This window comes from Podarcis vaucheri (genome assembly GCF_965113315.1).
Source record: "Podarcis vaucheri genome assembly, chromosome: 17".
Classification (NCBI taxonomy): Eukaryota; Metazoa; Chordata; class Lepidosauria; order Squamata; family Lacertidae; genus Podarcis; species Podarcis vaucheri.
Genome location: NC_138755.1, coordinates 1196968 through 1223524, shown reverse-complemented (window position 1 = coordinate 1223524; position 26557 = coordinate 1196968). Strand labels below are relative to the sequence as shown.

Here is a 26557-nt window from a genome sequence, read left to right as displayed (position 1 = left end):
AGGAATATAAAACACAAGACACACTAAACAACTGAAGATGATTGACAGTGTGGATGGGATCATGGGAGTGGGAGGAGTCTAAAAAACGCTTTCTTATTGGTCAGCAGGTCAGCACTGTTGACATTTAGGGAAACTTTTTGTTTAGTAAAGGAACCACAGTGAAAATATATAAGCCTACTTGTCACTTGCAAGTTTCAAATTAAAAAGTAAAGTCCTGCCCAGGAGGACTCCCCTGCTGTGGGGTCCTGTCCCTGCCTCTCACCTTCTGGCCCAGGGTGGGGCCTGCCCAGGAGATCTCAGAACAGAGCAGAGTTCTTTTTATAATGTTTTTTAAAATTTCTTCTTACCTTTTAAAATTATTTTTGGTGTGGGGGATGGGTTGGATGTTCAGTTGGATTTGGGAATTTGTTTTAATTTTGGTATGGTTGTAATTTTTACGGTTTTTGTTTTTTGTTTTATTGGGTTGTTTTGTTTTTATATAGGTTTTATTTTGTTTTAAGGGGAGGAGTCAGGGCTGCCTGGGAGTCGGTCCCAGCCAACAAAATGGCTGGGGCAGGTTCCACAGGGGGTGGGGGGGATGCACTGGGACAACCGATCTCAGTGATCACAGGTAGGAGGAGGAGTTACGCTAAGACCAGACCATGTCATTTCCAAGGAGGCAGGTTTAGTCATTATTTGATGACTATCCTTGCCTTCGGGTCTGGCCTTGTACAGACGGATACTGGAATCAGCAAGGGATACCCACACGACCTGAAGGTGCTGCTGTGCAATGCCAGGTCAATGATTCATAAGACCACAGCCATCCATGACTTGATCATGGATGGAGGACTTGACCTGGCATGTGTAACAGAGACTTGGTTGGATGAAGCTGATGGGCCTGTCCTTGCCGCTGCTTGTCCACCAGGTTTCTCTTACGCACAGCAACCCAGGCCTTGTGGGCGGGGAGGGGGGTTGAAGTGATTTTTAGGAAGTCATTAGTTTGCATCTGGCGTTCTATTGGGAAGACCCAGTTTTCTGAGTGCATGTTCTGGAAGTTGGGCAATAGGGGCAGTACAGGATTCCTTTTGGTGTACCAACCTCCCCGCTGCACCAAGGATTCCCTGCCCGAGCTGCTTCAGGTCGTGGCAGATGTTCTCCTGGAGACACCTAGTTTGGTCGTCCTAGGGGATTTTAACATCCATGCCAACACGACCTTACAAGGGGCCGCTCGGGACTTCGTGGAAAGCATGGCCTCCATGGGGCTGTCCCTGAATAAGTCTGGCCCAACTCATAGCCGCGGACATGCCTTGGACCTGGTGTTCACCTCTATGGATGTTGGTGATCTGACACTAAGTAAAAGTGAAACTAAAGAAGTACCATGGTCAGATCACTTCCTGGTGCAACTGGATTTCTCCGCGACCCTTCCCCTCTGCAGTGAGGTGGGGCCGATTCGGATGATCCGCCTCCGCCACTTAATGGATCCAAATGGTTTCCAAAGAGTGGTAGGGGATATTTTATCCCATGTTGATGGCCTTTCAGCTGATTCCCTGGTGGTCTGCTGGAATGTGGAGTTAACCAGGGTTATTGACTGTTTGGCTCCGAAGCGCCCTTTCCAATTGCATGGAGCCCGGACAGCCCCATGGTTTTCCACGGATCTGAGGGCAATGAAACAATCGCTGAGACAGCTAGAGCGCTGGTGGCGGATAACTCATTCTGAAGCTGACCGGACACGGGTTAGAGCTCAATATCGAGCCTACCAAGTGGCGATAGGTACGGCGAAGAAGACTTTCTTCACTGCCTCTATTGCATCTGCAGAAAACAGCAGCAGGAGACTCTTTCAGATGGTTCGCACTTTAACGGAACCACCTGCTCCATCGGGGCCCAGTATGGGCCACATGATCTCCTGCAATGATTTTGCAAACTTTTCTGCAGATAAAGTCACTCACATTCAGGAAGAGGAAGACTCCACCGGGGGAGCAGAGCCGGGGTGGGAGAGTACTAGAATCCTGTCTAGTCAAGTTGCATGGGATCAATTCCAATCTGTTACTTCTGAGGATTTGGACAGGCTGCTTGGACGAGTGAAACCACCTGTCTCCTTGATCCTTGCCCATCCTGGCTTATAAAAGCTAGCTGGGAAGGGCTGAGCGATGGGCTTCGCTGGGTCGTGAATGCTTCTCTCTGTGAGGGAGCCTTCCCAGACCCGCTGAAAGAGGCAGTCATTAAACCGCTTCTTAAAAAAACAACTCTAGACCTATGGCCAACTATCACCCACTCTCAAATCTTCCATTCTTGGGCAAGGTGACTGAGCTAGTGGTTGCTGAACAACTCCAGGCACACCTAGAAGAAACAGACCATTTGGATCCCTTCCAGTCAGGATTCAGGCCTCATCATGGGACTGAAACTGCCTTGGTCGCGCTGGTTGATGATCTCCGGCGGGCTAGGGACAAAGGTGAAAGCTGTTTCCTAGTTCTGCTGGATCTCTCAGCGGCTTTTGATACCATTGATCATAACATCCTTCTGGCCCATCTAGAGGGGCTGGGAGCTGGGGGCACTGTTATACAGTGGTTCTGCTCTTAACTCCTGGGCTGCGTTCAGAAAGTGGTGTTAGGGGATGAGTGTTCAGACCCCTGGGCTCTCACTTGTGGGGTGCCTCAGGGTTCTGTCCTCTCCCCTATGCTTTTTAACATCTACATGCAGCCGCTGGGAGAGATCATCAGGGGGTTTGGGTTGGGTGTTCATCAATATGCAGATGATACCCAGCTCTACCTCTCTTTCAAATCGGAACCAGTGAAGGCGGTGAAGGTCCTGTGTGAGTGCCTGGAAGCAGTTGGAGGATGGATGGCGGCTAACAGATTGAGGTTGAATCCTGACAAGACAGAAGTACTGTTCTTGGGGGACAGGGGGCGGGCAGGTATGGAGAATTCCCTGGTCCTGAATGGGGTAACTGTGCCCCTGAAGGACCAGGTGCGCAGCCTGGGAGTCATTTTGGACTCACAGCTGTCCATGGAGGCGCAGGTCAACTCTGTGTCCAGGGTGGCTGTCTACCAGTTCCACCTGGTACGCAGGCTGAGACCCTATCTGCCTGCAGACTGTCTCGCCAGAATGGTGAATGCTCTGGTTATCTCCCGCTTGGACTACTGCAATGCGCTTTACGTGGGGCTACCTTTGAAGGTGACCCGGAAACTACAACTAATCCAGAATGCGGCAGCTAGACTGGTGACTGGGAGCGGCCGCCGAGACCACATAACACCGATCCTGAAAGACCTACATTGGCTCCCAGTATGTTTCCGAGAATGAATTGTTAGTGCTGACCTTGAAAGCCCTAAATGGCCTCAGTCCAGTATACCCGAAGGAGTGTCTCCACCCCCATCATTCTACCCGGACACTGAGGTCCAGCACCGAGAGCCTTCTGGCGGTTCCCTCATTCCGAGAAGCAAAGCTACAGGGAACCACGCAGAGGGCCTTCTTGGTAGTGGCACCCACCATGTGGAACACCCTCCCATCTGAAGGCAGCCCTCTTTAGGGAAGCTTTTAATGTTTAACAGATTACTGTATTTTAATACTCGATTGGAAGCCACCCAGCCAGATGGGTGGGGTATAAATAATAAATTATTATTATTATTATTATTATTATTATTATTATTATTATTATTATTATTTTATTGTTAAAGTTAAACCATTATAAGGTGATGGCACCGGTAATTATCATGTTAAGGTTTGGTAAAAGGAAACTCTAAAGTTAAATCATATTTTATTCTTCCAACAGAATATGTACATGTTATAGGACAAGTCAAAAAATACAATTGGCATGTTAAGGTTTGATACAAGTAAATTCAGTAATACGCTATCTTGTGCTTCTAATAGCTCTAACACTTAATAGCTATTTTGGTGACTAAAACACAGCTTGATAAACAAAACCATATGCATACATATAAAAAAGAAGCCATTAACATTAAATATATTATCATTATATGATAATATATTTCAGTATGTCAATCTCTGGTAAATGGCACCTTGTACCATTGAATGGCACGGCAAAAACCAGTTACTGGCAGTAAATAAAAATATGGAAATGTCAACTGTTTAAATCAAGGGCACTCCAAATGCTCTTTCGCATAATAGGTACTTTAAGTGTATAAAGCATTAAAGCTACTTTCTGGGGGGGAAATCACACTGTATGGCCAAAGGGTACAGAATTGGTAAGAATAAGGGCACACCAAAATAGAAACAAAAGGCTATTACATATAATTGAAATACATACAAATTCATATGTTCATCAAATTAAATGAATAGCATTTTTAAAACTAAAAAAAAAAGTGTTTTCTGTAGCTCACATTTCAGAACTGCCAATGGTGAATAACACAATGTCCAGTAATGTAACTGGATAAAAAAAAAAATCATGATTCATTACTTACACTGGCAAAATCACAGTTTGACTTATTATTTACTAGATTTTTTTTAATGTGGGTTGTAAAACTGGTTCTTACATTAGAATTTACAGTTTGTGGAGAATATTCTCCGGAGAATTTTCTCACTTCACATCACTAGGCACGGCTTTCCTCTCATTTTAGGGAGCACCAAGGACCCTTTGAGATTTAACCTGGGACCATGTACAGACTCAGCAAAAAAGAGTTCGGGTTTCTAGGCAACACTGATTTTAATCTGCCTGGGAAATGTGCTTTTTGGATGGAGCACAGAACTGAAAACATTGGGGCAGATACAGATATGCAGCTGCCCAATACTATGCCACAGGGCTTTTTTCCAGCTGGAGCTTACCGAAGCTCAGGCCTAGCACCTGTCAGGTGGGCACCATGGCCGTTCTAGGAGAACGAGGGAGGAGCTCATGGTGGGCTCCAGAACCTCTTTTTCTAGAAAAATAGCACTGTTGCATCAGACTATTGGTCCATATGGTGCAGTATTGTCAGGGGTTCAGGAGCAGAGGCGAGGGCAAGGGAGGAAACAGAGAGCAAGGGGGAGGAGGCAGAAGAAAGGATGAGTGATGACGACGACCCGAGATCTCCGAGTCTTTCCAGTGAATCAGAAGATTCACAAAAAGGAGCACCAGTGGCCAGGGCAAGGGGGGAGACTAGGGGGACACCCCAGGAAGAAAGAGCCAGAGGGGACTCAGAGGGGAGCAGTTGGAGATCGGGACCAACGTCACCGCCAGAGAGTAGGAAAGAGGAAGAGCGCCAGGGAGCAAGCGCTGGCAGCTCGCAACAGGAGGGAGGGCACGAGTCAGGAGTGGCCACACCTTCATCGGGGAGCGAAGTGACGGTTAGACGGAAAGTGGAAGGTTGGGCGCGCGCGCCAAGTTCAAATGCACAGGAAGGTGGCGCAGTAGGCAGCCCGGAAAGGGAGCCAGGTCCTAAAGCCCGGCGCAAGGAGACAGGAGAGTCAGGGGGGTCAGCGTCAGAAGAATCCCGGAAGGAAGAGACCCAGGGGGGCAGAGGGACCCAGAGGAGAACTGTCAGGCGGAAAAGGTGGAGCAGGGCTAGGATATTAAGTTGGTGCGCAAGGGGCGGAGACTCAGACGGAGCTTCGCCGATCTAAGCATAAGACGTAGGGTTGCACGCAGCAGCTTGAGAATGGAGACTGTAACTCAATAAAGACTTTTATTTAACGATCGCTGGCTAGCGTGATCCTCTGTGAGCTAGGATCTGGAAGTAACCCTGACAGTAAGCTCCGTCTCATCAAATTGTGGGCATCCACGGCCTCGCGGAGAGGAGGGAAAGCGGGTGCCTACAAGAGAGCTCACGAACGGCAGACAATATGACGGCCGAACAGCAAATAACGGAACTCAGAGAAGCAGTTTCACGACTGAATGCCGAGGCGCTGGCGTCCAGGAAGAGAGAGGAGGAAGCAGCTGCCGCCTACAGGGATCTCCAGGTCAGGTTGGACGTGCTTACGAAGCAAGGGCAACAGACACCCAAATCAGAGGGGATTGGGTTGGGGAGACGCACAGGCGGTCTGGTCTCGCACTTCGATGGGAATTTGCAACAGTACCCCAACTTTAGAGCAGACGTAATGTGTGCACTGCAACTACTGCACAAAGACTTTAGAGATGAACAAGAGAAAGGGGGGTTCATCATGTCCCATTTGCATGGAGACGCAAAAGCATGGCTGCGCAATTTGTGGAGAGATAAGGATCCTGCGCTCCAAAATGCAGACGCCTTTATTAAAGCAATGGATGGCTGTTTTTTATCAAGCATTGACGTGGATCTTGCCCGAAAGGAGGTGCATGGACTAAGGCAAGGGAGGGCCAGCGTAAGGCAGTATCATGCCCGCTTTTTCGCTTTGGTCAGTGCCCTGGAATGGGACAGAGATTCGGCTCCTGTCAGAGACCTTTTTTGGGAGGGCTTGCACAACTCGGTTAAAGATGAGATTGCGAGGGGGGAGAGACCCCGGACCACGCAGGAGATCGTTCAGAGGGCGCTGGCGGTGGGGGTGCGGCTGGAAGAACGTCCGTGGAGCAGGGACGAAGGGCGCAGCGGGCGCGAACCAGCCAGGGGCTCCTCCTTCCTTCCCAGAGAAGCAGCGCGTGCGCAATCCACGCCTCCAACAGGGGGAGGGGTGGAACCGATGGAGGTTGGGAGTGCAAGGGCTCAGTCAGCAGCCAGAGCCCTAGCACCGGCAGCAGTGAAAGCGAAGCCTCCTAGAGGGAACAGGAAGTGTTATATCTGCGAGGATCCAGGGCATATGGCGAAAGAGTGTCCCCGGAGGCTCCACAAGCACACTGCAGCCTCAGCAATGGTGACTGCAGCAACGCAGCACGGAGAACCACAGCAGGGAAACGACGATGTCTGGCTGGAGGAAGAGGCACTGGGGCCCAGCCAGACGTGTCAGTGAAGCAGTCCCCAGAGATTTTACCGCCCATGGACCCCCTCCCGCCCAAGCCAGTAGTGAGGCTCACCGCATCGCTCCAGCTACCCAATGGAATCACCATGGACGTGCCAATCACCGTCGACTCGGGAAGCAATGCAGACTTCATAGGGCAGGAATTTGTCGACCGGCACGCTATACAGTTGCTGCCTGCCACGCTGCCCCTGCAGGTTGTCACGGTGGATGGCAGGGAGCTGTTAGGGGGGCAAGTGGTGAAGCAGACGCCACCTATGGTGCTGCGGCTTGGAAATCACAGGGAAATCATCAGCTTCAACGTCACTCAACTCTCGGACACGCCTATTGTATTGGGCATGAGTTGGCTGGACAAGCACAGCCCGACGCTGGCTTGGTACCAGAGGCAGCTGACCTTCGGCTCTTCCTTTTGTGCTGAACACTGCATCATGCCCCAGCAGGAAGGGGAGCAAGAGGAGTCACAGCTGCTGCTAGGCACGCTGCAAGCGATTCCCCACAAGTACGCAGAATTTTTGGAGGTTTTCTGCGAGAAGGAGGCAGACAAGCTACCCCCCCACAGACCATATGACTGCAAAATTGACCTGCTGCCGGGGGCGGCGCTGCCCAAAGGGAAGCTGTATTCCATGTCTGAAGACGAACTGCAGGAACTCAAAGAGTTCATAGATCATAATTTGAAGCGCGGTTTCATCCGAGAGTCCCAGGCAGCGGGGGGCAGTCCTGTATTCTTTGTGAAGAAGCGAGACACGCCCCAAAAAAGACTCGTAGTGGACTACCGCATTTTGAACAGTGTCACCAAGCCATCGGACTTCCCCATGCCCCGAATCGACGACCTCCTCGCAAAAGTACGCAAGGGCAGCGTGTTCACCAAGTTGGACCTGCGAGGGGCGTACAACCTCATTCGCATGCGGGAAGGAGATGAGTGGAAGACAGCCATGTTCACGCCCCTGGGCACCTACGAATATAGAGTTATGCCTTTTGGATTGCAAAATGGCTCCCACGTTTTTCAAGCTTTCATGCATCACGTGTTGGCGGGGCTCCTCTACAAGACGTGCGTCTGTTTCTTGGATGACATCCTGATCTTTTCGGAATCGCAGCAGGAGCATGACAGACACGTCAGGGAAGTGCTGAGCAGGCTCCAGCAACATAGGCTTTACGCCAAGCTGGAGAAGTGCCAATTCGACGTGACGGAGGTGGATTTCCTGGGCTACAAGTTGTCTGACAAGGGGCTCGCCATGGACAGCGCCAAGGTTCGAGCGGTGTTGGATTGGAAAAGCCCACGCAACCGGAAGGAGGTCCAACGGTTTGTCGGCTTCGCGAACTTCTATCGCAAGTTCATCAAAGGCTTCGCTATGCAGACAGCGGCCATCACGGACACGCTCAGTTCCAAGAAAAAGAAGTTCATCTGGACAGCGCAGGCGGAGCAGTCCTTTCAGGCACTCAAGCGTCTTTTCGCGTCGGAGGAACAGCTGCTTCATGTCGACCCCAGCAGGCCGATGAGAGTTGAAACAGACGCCTCGGACAGGGCCGTCGGAGCAGTCCTGCTGCAGAAGGACCCGCAGGGGGTTTGGAGGCCCGGAGCGTTTTACTCCAGGAAGCTCAGCAAGTCCGAACAGAACTACACCATCTGGGACAGGGAGTTGCTGGCTATTCATGCAGCGTTCAAAGCATGGAGGCACTTCCTGATTGGAGCCAAGCACACGGTGCAGGTCTGCACGGACCACAAGAATCTGGAGCACTGGCGCACGGCACAGTTCCTGAACCAGAGGCAGATACGTTGGGCTGAGTTCTTTGCGAACTTCGACTTCCGAATAGAGTATGTCCCGGGGGACACCAACATCATGGCGGACGCGCTCTCCCGTAAGCCACAGTATCTGGAGGACGCCACGCCAGCGGCCGCCATGCACATCTTCGCGCCAACAGTGTGGGCGTGCGCGGCGGCGACAGTGGACCTGGAGGCGGTGCGACGAGCGTTGCAGAATGACTCCTTCGCGCAAGCAAAGATGGCAGAGATGCAAAGGGGCACGGCAGCGACCGACGGGTTCCAGCTGAGAGATGGATTGCTCATCCGCAAAGGGGCCATCTACGTGCCGGGAGACGAACTTCGCGCCAAGGTACTGCATCAGCTGCACGACGCGCCCACTGCCGGGCACTTTGGCAAGGAGAAGACGGTGGAATTAGTCGCCAGGGATTTCTGGTGGCCCGGAATGAGAGGGGAGGTCGCGGACTACGTGGCGAGGTGCGACACCTGCCAGAGGGCCAAACCAGTGCACAGACCGCCGGCCGGACTGTTGGAACCGCTGCAAACTCCGGTCGAGCCATGGGAGAGAGTCGCCCTGGACTTCGTCACGGATCTGCCCAGCTCGAGGGGCAAGACGGCCGTGCTGGTGGTGGTGGACTTGTTCTCCAAGATGGCACATTTCATCCCGTGTGCGAAGGTGGCCACGGCGGAACAAACCGCCAAACTGTTCATAGACCACGTGTTCAAGGTTCACGGTCTGCCACGGTCTATTCTGTCCGACCGAGGGCGGCAGTTCATCTCGAATTTCTGGCAGAAGCTGATGGGCTTCCTAAACGTCAAGATCAACCTGGCGTCGGCGAGACACCCGCAGACCAACGGGCAAGCGGAGCGGGTCAATGCCATCATGCAGCAGTACCTGAGATGCTATGCGAATCAACAGCCTGCGACGTGGGTGGATTACCTGCCGCTCGCCGAGTTCGCCTACAACAACACGAAGCACGTGTCCACGGGGGTCACGCCGTTCTTCGCCAACAACGGGAGGCACCCCAGAACCTTCCCGGGACTGGAAAGACTGGTGGAGGGGGAGCCGCAGACAGCAGATGCGTTCGCATCGGAGTTGCAGGAGGTCCACGATCAGCTGCGGCGGCACCTGGAGCTGGCCAAACACGCATACAAGGTGCAGGCAGACAAACACAGAAGGGTTGGCGAAGAGATCCATGTGGGAGACTGGGTCTGGTTAGCAGCCCACGCAGTGCCAGCCAGGTCGTTGGCCAAGAAGAAACTAGGGCATAAGCAACTGGGGCCCTACCAAGTCGAAGAGCAGGTCAACCCGGTGGCCTTCAGGCTGGCGCTTCCGGAGGGTTCCAGAATGCATCCGGTGTTCCACAGATCGGTGCTCACTCCCTACAAGGCACCGCACAGGTTTCAGGAACCCGGAACGGCGCCGAGTCCGCTCCGAGAGGGAACCAGGCAACGGGGAGTGGCACAGGAGGTGCGCCTCAACGAAGTCACGGAGATTTTGGACTCCAGATGGGGGGAAGAGGGGGTAGAATACCTTCTCGCTAAGGAGGGCACCCCGGCCAGTGCCAACAGCTGGGTGCCGGGCTACGCTTTAGATGAACCTCTGCTCAAGGAAGAGTTTCATGCCCTCTTCCCCCATAGGCCAATGCCAGCGGACTTTTTCGACGACTGGCTTTTCACGCCCACGCTTTCAGCCAGCACGTTCCGGGGGTTCGACTCGGATGAGGAACCGACACGAGACGCCCGTTCCCCGGAGGGGTCGCCCTCGGGATCTGCTTCAGAACCCTCGTATTGGTGGGATGATCGACCAGAGGAGCAGTGGCGCAGGAAGTGGCTGGAGGGTCCAGGACGAGCAACGCCTCCAGAAGGAAGCGAGGGAGAGACGGACATGGACGTTTTCGGGGACGACCAGGGTCTCGAGCACGGCGGCACAGAGATGGAAGCAGAGGTGACCGTCGTCGACGAGAGCAGGGAGGAAGAACCGGAAGACTTCGGATGGAGGCCCGCCATGGGAAGCGAACTGTACCCGACATTCGTTCCCTTGACACTGCAGCACCCAGTTCCCGCACCGGAAGGAGGGGAGGGGGGAAGAGGGGGCTTCGAGGGGGGGATGGATGTCAGGGGTTCAGGAGCAGAGGCGAGGGCAAGGGAGGAAACAGAGAGCGAGGGGGAGGAGGCAGAAGAAAGGATGAGTGATGACGACGACCCGAGATCTCCGAGTCTTTCCAGTGAATCAGAAGATTCACAAAAAGGAGCACCAGTGGCCAGGGCAAGGGGGGAGACTAGGGGGACACCCCAGGAAGAAAGAGCCAGAGGGGACTCAGAGGGGAGCAGTTGGAGATCGGGACCAACGTCACCGCCAGAGAGTAGGAAAGAGGAAGAGCGCCAGGGAGCAAGCGCTGGCAGCTCGCAACAGGAGGGAGGGCACGAGTCAGGAGTGGCCACACCTTCATCGGGGAGCGAAGTGACGGTTAGACGGAAAGTGGAAGGTTGGGCGCGCGCGCCAAGTTCAAATGCACAGGAAGGTGGCGCAGTAGGCAGCCCGGAAAGGGAGCCAGGTCCTAAAGCCCGGCGCAAGGAGACAGGAGAGTCAGGGGGGTCAGCGTCAGAAGAATCCCGGAAGGAAGAGACCCAGGGGGGCAGAGGGACCCAGAGGAGAACTGTCAGGCGGAAAAGGTGGAGCAGGGCTAGGATATTAAGTTGGTGCGCAAGGGGCGGAGACTCAGACGGAGCTTCGCCGATCTAAGCATAAGACGTAGGGTTGCACGCAGCAGCTTGAGAATGGAGACTGTAACTCAATAAAGACTTTTATTTAACGATCGCTGGCTAGCGTGATCCTCTGTGAGCTAGGATCTGGAAGTAACCCTGACAAGTATTATCTATTCTGATTGGCTGCAGCTCTCCAGGGTTTCAGCCGGGGGTTTTTCTCCCAATCCTGCCATGAGATACCAGGGTTTATTATTATTTAGTCGATTCACAGCCCATCCTTCCTCCTGAAGGAGCCCAGGGAAGCAAACATATCAATTATAAAATCATTTTAAAAACTCTAAAATAGTTATATCAGGATTGCCAGGAACAGCCTCTTTCAGGCATCAAAAACCTAGGTAAACAGGAATGTTAAAAAAAAATTCTCTTGAAGGTCAGTAATGAAAGAGACAGAAACCTCACCAGAGAGGGCATTCCACAAATGGAGTCACCACCAGGAAGGCCCTGTCACAGGTCATCACCGACCCGGCAGCTGCTAGTGGTAGCACCAGCAACAAGGCCTTGCCTGCCAGTTGTGGGGTCCAAGAGGACCAAGATTGGGGAAGGTGCTCTTTTAGGACGGAACAGAGAACCTTTTGAATGTGGAGCATGTGATACAACACTAAGCTTTCCGCAGCCCCCCTACAATGGTTATTCTTTTAACACATGTCTATTCCACCTTTCAGCCAAGTTGGGTTTCCAAAATGGTTCAGTTAGCATCCAAGCAAAGGGATAGGAGGGACATCCTGGCTTGTGGAGCAGTCCCTGGCTGCCCCTGGCTGTTGGCACTAACAGTGCAGCCTCTTCCAACCAGAGGGAGCAGCAAACGGAGGGGCAGCCGTGTTCAGGGCTTGGCAGGTGGCAGAAGATGCCAACCCACAGAAACAGCCCTTCTGGTGATCTGCACAGCCTAAGAGAAATGGCTCCACATCCTGGTAGAACTGGAAAAAATTCAGGCACCTAATAATCCAGGAACATCCTGGAAATGAGATACGGATGCCTAGGAATTTCTCTTTTACGTCTTAAAATATGCAACAGAAGGGAACAAAGTCATCTAGCGGCACTTTTTACATTCAATATTTATTATTCAAAACTAGCTCCTGATGACCCATCCTCTTCTCCCAAATACTCTTTTGCAATCTATCTTGAGCAAAAAAAACTAGAACCCATGGAAAAGTTGCACAAATTGGGGCTCACTCAGTTCTTCACAGCTTCCTTTTCTATGGGATAAAGCAAGCAGTTGTAAGGTGAAGGCACAGTTGCGGGGGTGGGGGGGCAAGCATTCTTCTCACTCCAGATACTAAGGGCACCAGGGGACAGTTTAGCCTCCACCCCCAAGAGAACATACAACCCCCCTCCACTTAAGTGAAAGACTTCCACTTCCTTGTATAAGAAAAATGAAAGGACAGCACTTGGAGACTTAACATTGGGGGGGTGCAGATACAGAGATCTCACAGGCGCTGGCGGAGGAAGAGGAGTGTGGGGGGAGCACACCGCTCCCGGCAGCGCAATCCTGGTGGGGTGCCATCATGGCTGTGCCCCCACAGGCCGTGTGCCACACCCCTGAGACGCCAGCCCTGCCTGCTCCCCCCCCCCCCGTGCCAGAGCATGACGCTCCACCGCTCCACCACTGAACACAGGGGAGAGAAGTGCCCCTCCTCAAGGCAGATTCACCAGCTCACACACACAAAAACAGGGCTGGTTTTTCTCCTATGAGGGGAGTGTTGACTTAAAGCTAAAGTTGTATTCGTGGGGGTAAAATAAACCTGGCTGTCTGGCTGTCTCCATCTATCATAATATGCGCGCACACACCTCTCTCTCTCTCTCTCTCTCTCTCTCTCTCACACACACACACACACACACACACAAAGAGAGCTTTTCATTCACCATATAGAATACCAATTAATTCAAGATTGTGGGTTACTGACAACTTCTACAGTATTCTTTAGTGTGAAAAGCATGGTATTTATTTCATCCTCACACAAAAAAACCAGCAAAGTTTTGCATTGTATTTCCCAATCTACAAAAAAAGTAGGACCAAGACTACACAGGGGTCACCCAGAATTCATATGTCTCCTTCAAACCTGTGGCCATATATTTTGTTGAAGTAGTGAAGGTGAGCTTTTATGTAACAAACTACTCTCCAAACTGCATGTTTTGCCTTCCATGTTTATTTAGAAAATAATAAAAACATTTTTAAAAAGTAGAAGCCAGACCGAGAAGCAGCATCCAGACTGTAAATGGAGGAGCCTAGATTTGAACTTGGGTTTCTTGTTTATTAATTCCTACAATCTGTGTGCCACTTAATCCCAATTGCCTCTAAGCAGCGTACAGGAAATGCAATACAGTAAGATGGAAAAGGAGGTAAAGCTACAAAATCAGAATTCAATGAAAAAGCCTACTGCAATAAAAAAGTATTTGTTCAACAGGGAGGGGGCTTTGTGTGCTCCCTCCACCCCACAAAACTGGGTGCAGAATACAGCATGCCTGGCTCCTTGTGGATCTGAGTCATTCATCCAAGCCATGGGGGCCACTAACCGTAAGGCCTCAGTGATGGAGCGGCAGCCCCTGACGTATCCTAGCATTCCCCAGGGCAGGGCAGCCACCATCAGTATTTTTATGGGGTGGGGGAAGTGAAAAGTTGGTGGGGATTTTCACTCCCAACCAGTATTTTTCTAGCAGTGGTGGCCTCTTGTCACCAGCTGAGGCTTCCTCTCCTCCCCTTTATTTCTGCTTCCCCATGTGCCTGCACTGGGTGAACCCATGTTACTGACCAGATGGGGATTCAGGGAGTGAGTCAAAGATTGCCACCCCTTGCCGGCATGAGGAATCCTCATTCGCCTCACCCTGGATTAAGGGATCATATGCACAGTTGCTAGATTCTCTCTGGAAGGCAGGGCTCACGGTGCCATAGAGGGAAGACCTTGTTCCACTTACAAGCGTAGGAAGAACTCAGCTTCTACTGAGCCAGACCACTGGTCTATCCAGCTCCGTTCTTTCTACACGGACTGGCAGCTCCTCTCCAGGATTTCAGGCAAAGGTCTCTCCCAGCCCCACCTGGAGATGCCAGAGACTGAACCCAGGATATTCTGCACGCCAAGCAGATGTTCTGCCACTCAGCTTTGGTCCTTCCTCTGCTTCAGGGACACTTTCCAAGGAGAGACCAAGGCTGAAGGTCAGGACCCCCCAAATCCCCCTGAAGCGGAGTAGCAGGTCTAATCCCCACCCAGCACTCCTCCTTCCCCACTCCCAGCCTTTCTGCCTCAGAGTTAGCAAGAGAGGAGCCACGTTGCTTTCCACGACCACAGAAAGAGAGAGAGCAACTTGCAAGTGACACAAGGAAGGTAAACTGGGGGGGGGGGGCACTCCAAATGGTCCTTTTCCCAGGCCCCCAAAGGGAAGCTGCAGAAAGAAAACTAAAGTATCCATTAGCCTCTGCTGTACCCAAAAAGCAAGATGACAGCCAGAACCCAGCACTTGTGACTGATTTGCTTACGGAAGAGCCATGTACAAAGCATCCCATGTACACCCTGGAATGCTTGGCTCTTGCAGGCAGCAGCTGCTGTCTCAGCTTGAGATAAGCACCTCTAAATACTGGTAGTGAGACTGGGCTCCAGAGACCACCTTGTGGTCTGGAGATTGGCAGTGATCTCTGGATCACTCCCACCCCTTCCTGTCCTCCAGCCCACAGAGAGAGGGAAAGGATTAAGAGTCAGAGGTTTCTTTGATGTTGCCCTCGGATGCTGAAGAAGCAATCCACTTTTCATATTCCGTTTTAGAGCAGGAGCTTGCCTCTTCAACAGTGCCAAACTTTAAAGACACCCCAACCCTCTAAGCCCTCACTGCTGAATGCACGTCTCATCCTGTGGAGCCTGTGGTTGGAGCATGTGTGCCTACAGCTCAGCACCAGATCCCCAGTCAACTCTGGGGAAGGGTCTTCTCATATCTGGGCAAGATGGAGGCAAGACAGCATATTAAGGCATCTCAGGGTCCCTCAGCCCTAACAGAGGGACAGGATAGAACTTCATGGGGATGGAGGCTTTTATGCAGCTGAAGCCAGGAGGAAGGCATCTGTTAGGATATTCTCCTATCAAGGCTCAGCAGATGACTCAATCAGGAATTGAATTAGAAAGGCTCCACCATGGATGGACCACTCATCCTTGGGGTCAGCTGCCTGGGCTGCACAGGTCTTAGTTAAGCTTCAATACATCTGCATCCCAAGCCCATGAAGAGACATGGCACTCCTTTGAAATAGCTCTCCTTTTTTTATTTTGGTTCTCTTGGCTGCTTTGGCAATGTGGGGATATTGGGCTATCCTTGTCGAGACTCAGGTGGCTCTAAGCACGCCTTCCAGTTGTCAAGACTTTTGTTTAAAGAAACAACCATGAAATGAATCAGCACTGTTGAAATATCTGGTAGTTTGAGCAATTGGTCACCCATCTCTAAATCTAGAAAGCTTCTGAATAACTCAGCCAGGGTAAATAACAATCTAAGTAGTAACATCACTGTCAGAACTTGCAGCATGGCACTGGAAGAGTCTCAGAAGATAAACTTTGGTTTTTAGGTAGCCCTGGTGCATTTGGTAACTAGACCCTCTCAGGCACATGAAGATGTCCGCTCATGTTCAGTATGGATGGAGCAATCACTTGCCCCAAGGACTCTATTTCACTCTGACAAAAAAATAGACCGCTCTATCACTGTATCTTGAGTCTGTATTCCTAGATCCTATGCAAGACAATGGCCAGCATTTTCACTGATGTATTATCAATTAAGACCGGGGGGGGGGACGGGACATGTGGCCTTTCAAATGTTGATGGATTCCCATCGGCCCCAAGCAGAGTGGGCAATGATGGGAGTTACAGTCCACTCCAGCAATACCTGGAAGGCCACCAGGTCCCCATGCCTGTAGGACACGGGTAGGAACACTAAGGCCCGGGAGCCGGATGCGGCCCAGTCACCTTCTAAATCTGGCCCACAGACGGTCCGGGTATCAGCATGTTTTTAAATGAGTAGAATGTGTGCTTTTATTTAAAATGCACCTCTGGGTTATTTGTGGGGCACAGGAATTCATCCATTCCCCCTCCCCCCCAAAAATAATCCGGCCCCCCACAAGGTCTGAGGGACAGTGGACCGGCCCCCTGCTGAAAAGGTTTGCTGGCCCCTGCTGTAAGATGTCATTCATTTTATGTCTCCAAGGAGCAGTGTTAGAAACACAGAAATATAAGCTAATTTCCAAAAGGCACCTTGAACATGGGTTATGGTCGCCACAATGGAATGTCTATGTGCCCTTTTTTGCAGTGGGGTTATGTTGTTGTTGTTGTTGTTGTTGTTGTTAAGCTGTTAAGAGGCATTCAACCCTGCTCAGACTTCCAACCTGAGATCCCCTCAGAGGAGAGCAAGAGGAACAGGAACTACCAACAGATCTGCACCTTACCAGTAACCCTGAAGAACCAGTGGATCTGGATATCCCTGCCCTTGGACTGGAGGTCCGCTCAGCAGCTGCCTCGGTTTCCCCCCTTCATTTTCGCAAGAGCCACAGCAGCAGAGACAGCGAGTCAGGAAAGAGAGCCTTTTGGGGTGAACTCTGTACTGTGTGACCAGCAGTGGCATACAGACAAGCGATCTTGGTGACAGCTCTTCAACTGGATACCTGCCTTTCGATGTGACTGAAGCCCAAGCCTGTCTACTTTCTGCAAGAAGTGCAGAGCTCTTCTCTCAGCAGATGTTTAGTAGTCGGCATAAAGCAATGGCATCTTTAAAAACAACAGGGCATTGCTCGTATCAAGCATGTGTGATTTAACAGTTTTAATGCACCCCGAGCACATGGACAAAGTAAGGTGGAAGCTGCACCAAGATAAAATTTATTGAGTCTTCTCCTCCTATCTGCTTTCTGGTCAAAGGACAGATCAGAGAACGCAAACTACTCATGCACACAAGCCAGATCTGGTCTCCAGAGACCCAATTTTAATCCTTGGTCTTGCTTTTTAAGTCTGTTAACAGCTCCACTTCTAACAAAAAGCAAGAAAGAGTCCCCACCTGTATTATATTTATTTCACTATTACATTGCCAGCTCATGCTCATTCTGGGATGGCAACAGAGGACAGGATAAGTTTCTTGAAGGGATCATGCAAGATGCATATTCATTCCAGTTTCTCTTCCTCCATCCCCAGTCAAAAATCAAGGACATACCTGAAAGGCTCCCTCCTTCCTGACAAACCTTCCTGGGTGTCAAGCTCAGCAGAGCTGGCAGTTCTACCACCCTTTCTCTGTGGCAGCCCCTAAGGTGTGGCATTCCCTCCCCACAGAGGTCCACTGGGTGCCTTCACTGTATAGTTTGCATCCTATGCTGAAGAAGCGCCTCTTTACCCTGTCCTTGGACATGTGTGATATAGATTTTCAGGACTCACCCTCCTATGATTATTATTTGTTTTAAACTCTTTTGAATGTTATTTTTAAGTTACTGCAACCCACCCTGGGATCAAATAGTGAAGGGTGGGTCAGAAACCAAATAAATAAAAATAAACTAATAATGTCACCCCTGTGCCTGGGAAGTGATGTCACGCATACTGCAGCATCTGACTACCTATGTCCAGGGAATATAGGGAGCCCAGGCTCTCAATAATGCATCCAATGGCTTCCAAGCTGGGGCCATATTAATTTGGGCCATGTAGGGCCCCAAATCCACTGTTACTCCAAAATAAACACTGAATGGCAAAAGGATCATGTGGCTTTGAAGCAGCCAAGAGCAGTCATGGGGAAACAAAAGTCAGTATATGCAACAAAGATTTTCTTAAAATCAGGACTGTTTGGGCTCAAAAGAAAGGTAAGATTATTCATCACAATTCTGTGCCAAGAAAAACCAGCATATGGTATGGAAATTAAGCCACTTTGCCTATAGTTGCTAATTTAACATAATTTATTCCCCTAGCCAGGGGGTGGGTCAAGAAGCTACAGTGGTGCCTCGCAAGACGAAAAGAATCCGTTCCGCGAGTCTCTTCGTCTTGCGGTTTTTTCGTCTTGCGAAGCAAGCCCATTAGCAGTTTAGCGGATTAGCGCTATTAGCGGGCTTAGCGGATCAGCTGATAAGCGGCTTAGCTGATAAGTGGTTTAGCGGCTTAGCAGATCAGCTGTTAAGAGGCTTAGCAGATCAGCTGATAAGCGGCTTAGCGGCTTGGGGAAAAGGGGGGAAGGGGGGAAACGCAGGAACTCGCAAGACATTGTCGTCTTGCGAAGCAAGCCCATAGGAAATTTGTTTTGCGAAGCACCTCCAAAACGGAAAACCCTTTCGTCTAGCGGGTTTTCCGTCTTGTGAGGCATTCGTCTTGCAGGGCACCAGTGTACATAAGGGCACTGAAACTCCTCCTTCCCAGGCCCATCTTCCCTATTGGGAGATTTTATTTATTATTACATTGTTCAAGCCTTTTTTTTTTCAGACCGTGGGACCCAAAATGGGGGCAGACTAATGAAAGCTGAAACTACCAGGATCCTAAGCTTAGTGTTTGTGTGAGCTTGTGGGATACCCAGGACCCCTTCCTGGACACAGAAAGGGAAGCCAGGAAGATCAAGAGCCAAAACAGCCCAGAATGTGCTTCACAACTGGACAGACTACAGCACAATCCTAACCAAGTTTACTCAGATGTAAGTCCCAATTAGTTTAATACTGCTTACTGTCAAGTATGTGCACACAAGGACTGCAGCCTTACAGTGCAATCCTATACACATCTACTCAGATGTAAGCAACATTAACTTCAGTAGGACATGCTCCCAAGTAAATGTGTATAGGACTGCAGTTTAGTGACCGTGACCACCACATGACACTCACAATGCAGTTAAAGAATAGCAAGGAGGTTCTAATTCTTATGAACGGCAGGGGTTCTAATCTAGGTTAGCAACTGAGGGTGTGCTACCAGGCCAGGGGGTGGAAAGATTACTCCAGGTTTGTTAACACAGAGTACAATCTGATAGGCAATACAAGTTTAAAAGTTCAAAATCCACTCACTAGGTAGCCTTGGGAAAGAGACTTATTTATTCACCATCCACACAGTGGGGAAATTCTCAAAAGGTCACTGCAGAGGTGAATGAGAAACATCATCATACACTGAGACCCCCCCGGGTGTAGGGCAGTATATAATAATAATAATAATTTTAGAGCTATAGAAATAGCATAACATGATGAGCCAGGATATTAAATATTGGATATGGGAATGCAAGAGCCAGGACAAAACCCACACTCAACTGTGAAGTTCACCAAGTTGCCTTCCATTCAGCAGAGCCCAGACCATTGTCCTTGCTGGCAAAGGCAGATGGAAGTTGAAATCCAAAATACCTGGAGGGCAACAAATATTCACATTGGAGAAGACTCATCTTATGAACAAATCAGAAGAGAATAATAAAATACTCTGGTGTACAGAGCTACAGAAGTAACAATTTCTTTTCTCTGTGGCTTTCTTGTTTGTCTCTTCCTCTGAAATATACAAGTTGCCTTTCCTCTCTGCTTTTGGGGGCACATTTTGGGCAGTTCACCTGATCTCTGCCTGTGCTGTATTGTGCTCTGGCTTGTATGGGTTCAGTTGGGGTTGGAAGTAGGTTTGTCCTGACTCGGGGCAAGGAGAGGGACTAAGTGGCTTTTTAGACCCATTCTGATTCTATTTTCAGTGGGTTCAGCAGTGAGCCAAAGCAAGCTAAACAGCAACTATATCTGAAAGACCAGATAAGAGCCATCTAAAGAATGGAGAATCTTTTTTCCAGTGGGTTAGGATCTAAGAAGACATCCAAAAAATGTAAAAACTCAGAGGGAGGGAGAAAATTAGCATCCTTTCACCAGTTGCAGCCACTCTGCTTTTCTTCCTTCTCCAAACCAGCTCAGCAGCTAAGATGTTGTCATTGCAGCTCTCACTGCAGAACCCTGCGCGAGACCTGGCACCGGTGCCAACTCCACGGAGTGCCAAAAGCTGGTCACCAGGCCCAAGTTGGCAGGGAAATAAAAAAGGAGCAGTAGAAAGGAGCACCTTAGCATGGATGCAAGCACCCATGTGTTTGGGGGAAGGTGGGTGTTCCCAATAAGTATGCCTGACACACACCTTCCTCACAAGAGAGCAGGCAAAAGGTTGGCAAGCAAATCTGGACAAGCCACCAAGCACAGTAGCTGCTAAGCTGTCAGCTCCAGTCGAGCACAGCAGAGGGTCAGGAAGGGAATGGCAGCCTTCTGGGGAACTCCTGGTTACAAGCATGGAGGCAAATGGAAAGGGAGGAAAATGAGAAAACCAGCCCCCCTCCCAGGGGCCTCTGCACCAAACATCTCCAGGGCTAATACTGCCAGCAGCTGCCCCAAAAGCCAATCCCTTCCCAGATAAGCCTGATCCCTGCCAACCTCACAGCATCATCACAGGACCCATTTGCCTACCAGTGCATCATTAGTCGCACACAGACGCAGCATAGGGTGAAGTGGGGAGGAGATGGAAGCGCCCCCCATGACATCATCAGGCTCACGAAGAGGTGAGCAAAGGAACTTCCTCCCACCAGGAGCAGCTGGAATTCCTGAACAGAGAGCTAAGAATCCCCTACGGAGACTCCCTGTGGTTTCCCCTCCTGCATTCTCTCTTCTGCACCCCATTTCCTAGCTGTGGTGCCCTGAGAACATGCTGAATTGGGGAGCATCCCCCATCCACCTCTTAAAGGCCAGGAGGGGCACACCACCTGCCCTCCAATTTGGACGTGAGGGGGTGTGGGAAGGAGAAGAGGAAAACTTGGTCACTTGCACAAAGAAATGGCTCAAGCCAAGTAGCAGAGAAGCAACAAATCCTACAAGAGATACGCCTCCTTACATTTCCAGGTCCACAGTCAGAGTGAGGGAAGCAATTGGAAGCCAAGGGAATCTAGTGACAAGAGTCAACGTGAAAGCAAAGATCACCCAGCAAGTCCAAACAGAAAGAAACCCCTCGTCCCTGAATCATGAGCCATGAGGCAAACGAGAAGCGCCTCCTCAGAGTCCCCCCAAAGGCCCTTGCGAGGTCAGAGCCAGGCAAAAGCCTTGGGCCAGAAGGAAGACCAGACCGGGGCGGGGAGCCTCCAGGGCACGGCAGTCAACGGGGAGTGGTAGGACTCCGTAGAGGAAAAGACTGCAACACCAACGGGGAAGGAAGGGGCAGATGCTCAGAACTTCAGAACAACCCACCTCCGCTCCCGGATTTAAGCAGCAAGGAGTTTAGCCCAGTGGCAGAAGGGGCGAACCTCCCAGCTGAAGAGTATGGATCTCTGGGGGAAGATTAAGAAGGCGCCCCTAAGTCATGCATCTCCCCGAAGTCCGACGGGGAAAGGATCTGCTCCGACCCTACTGAGGAGGGGCTAAGAAATACTGGGCGCAGCCCTCGCTGGGGGGTGTAAGGAGATCAATGTGAAGCCTCCTTCAGTCTGATGGCAGAGATCGGCATCGGGGATTAAAGAAGCCGAACAGATCTATTGGGGGTGCGGGGCGGAACTAATGCCAGAGGAAAATTACACGAGAGGTCGGAGCAGATCTCCTGCGTGGCCAGAAAGGGCCGAATGGCTTGACAGCGAGCGATCCTATCCCAAGGCAGCAGAGCTGGTCCCTCGGGAGACAGATTCCTAACAAGGGGTCAGAGGTCACGCTGGTGCCCCCCCCCCGTCCGACCCGCGTTTCTTACCTTGGCGGCGGCTACTGCGGTGGCGAGTCCCAGTAGTCCTCGGCCATGGCCGCCGGCCCGGGCCGCGTCTGGACTGGGCACCCCTCAGCCGCCCATGGCCGCCCCCCGCCCCGAGCCCGGATCGCGTGGCTCCGCCCTCCCGGCTGCGCAGAACCACCCCCGGCCCGGCCGCCTCCCGCCCTGCGACTGGCCTGCGCCAACCCCGGGCAGGGCTTCGCTCGCGCCGCCCCTCGGGGCGTACCATTTCCCGGCCGAGGGCGGCGAGCAGCCGCGTCCTCGCCAGCGCCTCCCCATAATTCACGACCAAAGGAGGTGGGAGAAAGAAGACCCCCGTCCCCGGGGAAAGCGGAGATTTATTTGTCTGGGAGAGAGCCGCCAAGAGCGTCCCCCCTCTGTATTTGAGTGGTAGAATCCCAGCCTGACCATTTCTGACATGCGTGAGGGGGGAACTCTCCCCCGGCAAGAACGCTCTCGGTCTCCCCCGCAGTTCACCGAGTTCTGATTACTCCCAGGCCCCCGGGACTGGAGTTCACTGGAATCTCTGCAGACCCGAAGAGGCGCTCAGGGGCGAACTTAAAGTTGTCGTATTCCAGGCGCCTCGCCGCTTGCAAAGGTACATTCCGCGCCGCCGCCCCCCCCCCGCCCCTGACGAGGCGATGTTATTTTTACTTTTCGAGGGGGGAGACGGATAGCTCAGCGATTTGGTTTATCTCTTTCCAGCAGCCTGTTAGTCAACGGAGAAAGGAAATCCCGGTCAACGCGCCTCTCTGGAGTCCTTGGACATGAGCCCGGGGCTTGTCTGGGCCCGCAGCTGATCCAGCTGAATCTCGGCTCACTCCTCCCTCCCTAAATAATAAGCTCGCCCAAGCCGCTTTAGCACTGCAGAATGGTGGGCCGGGACCATTTTAGTAGCAGCACTAAGAGTGTTTGGGATACAATAAATCCAGTTAAAGCAAATAAAAGCGCGCTTGATTGCGATGGTGGGCGAGAAGAAAGCCTTCATTTCTGCCCCCCCCTCCAGCGATTCAAATGGTTTGCTCTGCCTTCAAGCCACGAGCCGTTGGGCACGAACCACAGAGCACATGCTGGGGAGATTGTTGGAAAAAGAACTCCGCGAACAAATCATTTATAACGCGCACAAATCATGTTTAAATACCAAATCCTCCCTAAAATCTTGTCAGTGAACTGGGGGGGGGGAGGGAGCACGAGACGCTCTAAGATATTACCCCCCTCCCTTTTGGTTGACAATGGTATAGCTTTCACAGTCCTGGGGCCGTTGGCTGCTACCACCTCTCAAAATAGGGGGAGCCTCAGACTGTGGCCTTGGCCTCTTCAGCAATAGGTACCTGATAGGTGGTGATGATACCTGGCTCAGGTAAACTTGTCCTTGCCCGCTATTTCTTATTCCAGCTCCAAGCTGGAGCCAAGTGGCGGTGGGCTTTGCTTTTGTTTTATCGAATTAGAATTTTACAACATGAAAGTCTGAGATGTTTTTGATCCACGTTTTGGAGGTGAAACGGTTTATAATAGCTTTTAGAGAGAAATGCTACTTTTTCTATATAAAAAAGAAGAAAAAGCTAGAGCAGGATCTGACAAGAGAAGGGAGAAATGCAAACAAAACGATGTGATTTTTTTAAAAAAGGAAAGCAACACAAAAGCAGACTAAAGAACAATAGGACGCAGGCAAATGAGGATAATATCCTGGTCACTTGGAAGTGTTCTGCCCAAAGGGGACCCTTTAAAAGGCAAGAGGCAAATGATGGCTTTTACTTATTTATTTAAAAATATTTATATACCACCATATTAAAAATGCTTTACAACAATATCAATATGTACTAAAACACTACACTAAACTTTAAAATCAGAGAACATCAGTTATTACAGAAAGATGATTTTTGAACTGCTTGCATAAGCTTGGTGGCACAGACAGGTTTTCAGCAGACATTCACAGGTATAAACAGGAGGCACCTGCCCAATCTCTGCTGGCCGAGCGATGGGTGTTCCCACAGGACTGGGATGAGGGCACTAAGGCTCAGTTTCTTGTCGCCAACTTGGGGGAAGACCAATAACTTTTCTGAAGATGATCTCAGGGATTGAGCTGGGACATAAGGGTTCAGGTGGTCCCGAAGGGCTTTGTAAATTAAGAACAAGGTCTTTGCAGCTGGCTGCATATAGACAATAGACAGCCAGTGCAGATGTTTTAGCAACAGTTTAGCTATGTGCTCCCATCAGCAGTCTAGCCACCACATTCTGCATCAACTAGAGCTTCTAGACTAGGTTCAAGGAGAATGTATTGCAGTAATCCAGTCTCAGTGCATGGACTATATTCCTGTCCAGGAACAGCTGTAGCAGGTGAACCTGACAGACTCTCTGCCACAGAGGACACTTAGGCATCTAGTGACAGAGATGTATTTGGGAGTACCCAGAAGCTGCAGACCTGCTCCTTCCAATGGAGTGCAACCCTATTGAAAAGAAGCAATGCTGTGGGATGGGTCTTAATCGGTAGGAGAGGATATCTTAAATGCAGTTTATCTCTCCAGGCACCCACATGCACGGGTTCTTTTGCTTCCCAATCAAGAAGAAGGTCGTACATGCTGGATATAATTTTTCCTTTTGCTAGTATTAACTTCTCTTCCGATTTTGATATTTCTTTGGAGAATCCTTTTTGTCTATCCTTACCCAATCGTTCAGTAATTTGAAAATATTGGAGCCAATCATTTAAGTGCATTCAGATGTCTTCAATTTTTTTCAATTTTAATTTATCATCTTCCTCTTTTGTATGTTGCCCAAACATTTTTCTTTTTTCTTCACAGTCATGGCTTCTACCAGTGAGGTCCACCAGGGAGTTTTTGGTTCTAACAAGTCTATATTTAAGCCATATTTTGTACAATGATTTTGGAATTATATGGTCTAAGAATCCCCTGTGCACTTTTACCTCATATACCAGATAGGCATGCCAACCAAAACACGTACCTACACCTTCTAGATCCAACAGATCTTTATCTTTTAAGATCATCCATTCTCTGATCCAAGTTAGAGCTGCCGCTGCATGATACAACTCCAAATCAGGCAAAGCCAAGCCCCCCCCCCCCATTTCTAGTTAGGATGTTCATTTTTACTACCAATATTTTGCCCCAGAAGGAGAGATGAAGCTTGCTCCAGATTTCTAAATTTCTTTTCCCGTCATTCCACATTTTGACATAATTGTCCTGAAACAGATTAATGCGTTTTGATGTTAATCAGATGCCTAGATATTTCACTTTTTTCTTTATTTCCAATCCCGTAGTTTCCTGTAATTCTTTTTGTTCATCTATTCCCATGTTCTTGACTAACAAGTTTGTTTCCTTATAATTGATTTTAAAGCCAGCTAATTGTCCAAATTCGTTAATAGATTCTATTGCTTTTGGGATACAATCCTTAGGGTTTTCTGTTGTTATTAATAAATCACCTGCAAGAAGAAGAAGGAAAGTTTGGATTTGATATCCCGCTTTATCACTACCCTAAGGAGTCTCAAAGCGGCTGACATTCTCCTTTCCCTTCCTCCCCCACAACAAACACTCTGTGAAGTAAGTGGGGCTGAGAGACGTCAGAGAAGTGTGACTGGCCCAAGGTCACCCAGCAGCTGCAGGTGGAGGAACGGAGACATGAACTGCAAAAGCTCTTACTTTATAATTCCCCCCACTACAATTCGTTTTATTATTTCCTCCTTTCTGATCTTATTCATTAAAATTTCCAATGCCAAAATAAATAATAATGGGGACAGAGGGCATCCCTATCTTGTTCCTTTTGAAATTTCAATATTTCCTGAGATCATACCATTTATTATCAGTCTAGCCCTTTGTTTATGATATATTGCTTCAATACATTTTTCAATTTTTTCTCCCATACCCATTAAATTAATCTGTTTCTTTAGGAAATACCAGGGTGCATTATCAAAAGCTTTTTCTGCGTCCACGAACATCAGAGCCGCTATTTAACAATTCTAAATTCAAGATATTCTAATATGTTAATAATGTATTTGTTTTCCTGGTAAGTAGCTGGCCTGATTTTCATGAATTATATCTTTCAATATATGTTTGAGTCTTTCTGCCAATATGTCAGCAAATAACTTATAGTCACAATTTAATAGAGATATTGAATTATACCCACTTTTCTCTTTTCCATCTCATTGCAGTGAGGCTATAGAAGTCCTGAAGACAGTAATGGACTGGATGCGGGTAAACAAACTGAATATTAATTCAGACAAGACAAATGTTAGTAGAGCTAACCTTGGAACAGAGGTTCAACCAGTATTCATAGAATCATAGAATCATAGAGTTGGAAGAGACCACAAGGGCCATCGAGTCCAACCCCCTGCCAAGCAGGAAACTGGGTGGGAATAACACTCCCCTTGCAAATGCAGATTTGTAGCATGGGGATTTTGCTGAACTTGGATATTTAGATATCTACTGTGGCCAACTATTGTATTTGTTGTTGGAAAATTCTTTTTAAAAATTGTGCTTATTATTTCAACGTACCTTGTTAGCTGCCATGGGCTCATTGAGGAAAGGTGGGGTAT

The 26557-nt window shown here is 49.9% G+C and overlaps 1 protein-coding gene and 1 long non-coding RNA gene across 6 annotated transcripts in view; one reads left to right on the top strand and one right to left on the bottom strand.

Annotated features, from left to right (window-relative positions):
* Positions 1 to 22138, bottom strand: part of CDK16 (cyclin dependent kinase 16) — a 79845-nt gene extending 57707 nt beyond the window's left edge. For all 4 annotated transcript variants that reach the window (XM_082205845.1, XM_082205846.1, XM_082205844.1 and 1 more), the window contains exon 1: positions 22000 to 22138. The gene's annotated coding sequence lies outside the window, so the exon portion shown is untranslated. The remainder of the gene's footprint in view (positions 1 to 21999) is intronic.
* Positions 22139 to 22192: 54 nt separating this feature from the next.
* On the top strand, positions 22193 to 26287 carry LOC309521701. Of its 2 annotated transcripts, none has more exons than XR_014214755.1 (3): positions 22193 to 22311; positions 22512 to 22612; positions 22720 to 25091. It is a non-coding gene; the product is annotated as an uncharacterized lncRNA (long non-coding RNA). The 2 variants fall into 2 exon arrangements; XR_014214754.1 differs by lacking the exon at positions 22193 to 22311 and adding an exon at positions 26174 to 26287 and having other exon boundaries at positions 22320 to 22612; positions 22720 to 23744.
* Positions 26288 to 26557: the final 270 nt, after the last annotated feature.